This window comes from Erinaceus europaeus, chromosome 9 (assembly GCF_950295315.1).
Source record: "Erinaceus europaeus chromosome 9, mEriEur2.1, whole genome shotgun sequence".
In the NCBI taxonomy this organism is placed as follows: Eukaryota; Metazoa; Chordata; class Mammalia; order Eulipotyphla; family Erinaceidae; genus Erinaceus; species Erinaceus europaeus.
Window position 1 is genome coordinate 94,576,403 of NC_080170.1, and position 3,717 is coordinate 94,580,119.

General features: G+C 39.7%; 1 non-coding gene across 1 annotated transcript; it reads left to right on the forward strand.

Moving 5' to 3' along the window:
- The first annotated feature begins 973 nt into the window (after positions 1-973).
- LOC132540515 (U1 spliceosomal RNA) lies at positions 974-1,136 on the forward strand. The gene has a single exon (XR_009551725.1). It is a non-coding gene; the product is annotated as a U1 spliceosomal RNA (small nuclear RNA).
- Positions 1,137-3,717: the final 2,581 nt, after the last annotated feature.

The following is a 3,717-nucleotide window of genomic DNA, read 5'->3' on the forward strand; positions in this document are numbered from 1 at the left end:
CCAGGAGCAGTGGATTCGTAGTGCTGGCACTAAGCTGCAGTGATAACCCTGGAGGCAAAAATAAAATAATAAGTAAATAAATAAATAAAACCAGAAATTTGCACTTCATCTTTGGCGTGGGAGTATGTCAGATTTCTCCAGAGTAAGTAGAACTACCTGGTCCAATGTATAGATGTGCTTCTTATTACACAGAAACACACACACAGACACAGACACAGACACACACAGACACACACAGACACAGACACACACACACACACACAGACACACACACACACACACACACACACACACACACACACACACACACACACACACACACACACACACATTCTTAACAGATCCTCTGAGTTTACCCTAGTGGCCAGTGACTTCAAAAATATTTTCACCATGATCCAGAATGTGAATCTATAGAATAAGGTCTCAGAAGCAGTCAGTGCAAGGGTTTGATACAGAGAACAGAATCCTGAGACCCTGAGAGGTCAGGGGATTTGTGCAAAATCAGTGATCAGAAAGGAACAAGTTGGGACTTCAAATTCTGCCCTTACTTGCAGAAATCTCCATCTGAGCCATAAAATACAAAATACATATCATGAAAATTTATTTCTTTTTCTTCATGCTTTGCCACCATCACCTCATACAAGCGTTTAGAAATTAACAGTTGAGAATCGGGTGGTAGCACAGTGGGTTAAGTGCAGGTGGCACAAAATAAAAGGATCTGCTAAGGATCTCTGTTCAAGCCCCCGGCTTCTCACCTGCAGGGGGTTACTTCACAAGTGGTGAAGCAGGTCTGCAGGGGTCTATCTTTCTTTCCCCCTCTCTGTCTTACCCTCCTCCCTCCATTTCTCTCTGTCCTATCCAACAACAACAACAATAATAACTACAACAATAAATCAACAAGGGTAGAAAAAGGGAATAAATAAAAAAAAAAAGAAGTTAACAGTCACAAAACCCTATACAATTACCTAGAAGAATACTTACTTGGCAGGGGAGATACCATGGTCACAAATGTGGTCTCCCCAGGGAAAGGCTATCCATTGCACTCCAGGTGTGCTGACCACTGTGATTTCTCCATATGTGGGAAACTGAACTGCATAATTTGTGGTAGTGGGGGACTGTGTTCATAATTTCCCCTGACTAAAAAAAAAAAAACTCTCAACTGAAAAGACAGCTGATGACAAAAGTCTTCATTTCAAACTATCTGTTTTTCATAAAAACACTGCACTGTTTATCAACTTAGATGAAATTCAGTGTTCTTATTCTTGTTTCTGGTGTTCTTTTAATTGTGCCTAGACCTTCCTTAAGAAAGTATTTGAAATAGTTCTTTCTGTACATTGATTTTGTTACAATATGACCTTTTCCAGGAAACATTCCAAAATGGTTCACTTTTTTATCATAATTCACATTTCCTATGCAACAAATTATACAATTAATTTTTTTCAACTTCCAAATGACCTACTATTGTGCATATCATAGTCTTCTATGTGAGAAAATCTGAATTCATACAATAGTGCCATTGCTTTTATTATTCTTTCTGTCACTGAAGTGGGGATAAAAATGAAGACCAAACAATGAGGCTTTTATCCATATATACAGCCACTGAAGAATGGTCTTGGGGTCACTATAAGTAGCTGCCATTGTGTTCCTCCATCTTTAGTGCTGAAACCCATAGAGTGTCAGCAGTCTTCCAGACTATGGAATCTAATCCTTTCATCTCACAGATGAGAAATTTGAAGCAACTTGGTGAATCCAAGGATACACAAATAACTAAAGGCATATCTAAAACCCGACATCAGGTATCTGACTCCTAGATTACTGTATTTCTCCATTGGGAATTACTACTGAGATGCTCAAATTACCCAAAGCTGGTGTTGCAATCCTCTTGTATTTATTTCTGCAGTATGATGTATAGGGAATATCATGACTACTGCCTCTAAAACATACATGATAATATATATGACCCATTGATTAGTTCCTAATTGTTCCAACTCCAGTCTTCCAGCATCTTCCTAAGTTCTATGTTTCCTTGGAAACATTCTTCAGAAGTGCTTTTATTAAAATCTAGATGTCTACCACTAATACACATGGTCAGAGGTGGTCAGAGACTGGGCTGTAGTATCAGTCTTCCTCTTTTTCATTCCATTATATATCAACTAAGGATACCAGCAGCACCTACTCACGATGCCTTTTTTTTTTCTTTTTGAGGATTAAATGAGATAATGCATGAACAGAGCTTAATATTCATAATAATTCAATATTAGTATTATCCTAGATACCAATAAGTAATACTACATGGTAGCATTTTAATAAGCATGTATAAGGAAGTGTAAAAGATTAATTAGTGTAACTGTATCACTTGTAGTGTGGTGTATTAGTAATCATCCTCCACTGTGATTTGGGAAATTTGAGCACCTGATTCAGCTTTGCCACTAATGAGCTCTGTGGCCAGCGAGAAACAGGTTCATCTCTCTGGGTCTCAATTTTTTAATCAAGAAAATGAATTCTAATTTCTAAATGGGAGAGAGGGACTTCCTGAGAAGTACAACTTAGCAGATTCAAAACCAGTCGGCACAAGGCCATCTTCAAAACAGAAGAAGGTGCACCACTGCCAAGAACTATCTTCTCTGCAACGAGAAAGTTGGTATCTCAGTCCACTTTCATGAGTAAAAGAACTGCCAGGACACTATTCTGAGACAGCCCTATCTCTAATGAAAGTGAGGATTAATTCCATCCTTGCTTTCACATAAGCCACCTGCCTGAGCTCAAGCCAGAGAAGAGAGCAGATGAACAATGAATGTCACAGCAATTAGTTTTGGCAATTAGGTTGACAATTAGTTTTGCAGCATGTAGAATGGGAGGAGAAAGTAAATCAGCACTGAGAGGTGACAGGGAAATATGATTAGGACATTAAGTTCCAGAGACTCCCAGGTGGGAAGTGATATATCTGGGCCCTCGACTCCCCTTTCCCACCGTCACTGTGACAGAAAAGAATACTTTCCAGAAGACTTTGAAAAGAGTCCCTTCCAGTCCACTGCTCTAGTCTCCTTCCTGAGGTCACTTCATGAGTCCAGTGCTCACTCCAGTCTGAAGTTACCACTGGTTTTCTCCAAGGAACTTTCACTATGGGGGTTGAACATGGAGATGTTAATAAAATGGACCAGAAGTTAGGCTGAGACTATTTTTCACTTAACTGAGCATATGCTTGGGTTTTGTTTGTTCTAATAGCTTTGGTAGTTTCCCCCTGGAACAAATTAGTCACACATTTTTCTTGGAGTAGGGCAGAGGGAGCTATTAAATAATTGTATTATTTAGTGAGAGGAAAAATTTAGTTTTATTTTTCTTTTCTTCTACTTTTTTTTTTATTTATAAAAAAAGAAACATTGACAAAACCATAGGATAAGAGGGATACAACTCCACACAATTCCTACCATCAGAATTCCTTATCCCATCCCCTTCCCTGATAGCTTTCCTATTCTTTATCCCTCTGGGAGTATGAACCCAAGGTCATTGTGGGTTGCAGAAGGTGGAAGGTATGGCTTCTGTAATTGCTTCCCCGCTGAACATGGGCATTGACATGTCGATCCATACTCCCATCCTGCCTCTCTCTTTCCCTGGTGGGGTGGAGCTCTGGGGAATCAGAGCTCCAGGACACATTGGTGGGGTTGTCTGTCCAGGGAAGTCTAGTCAGCATCATGCTAGCATCTGGAACCTGGTGGC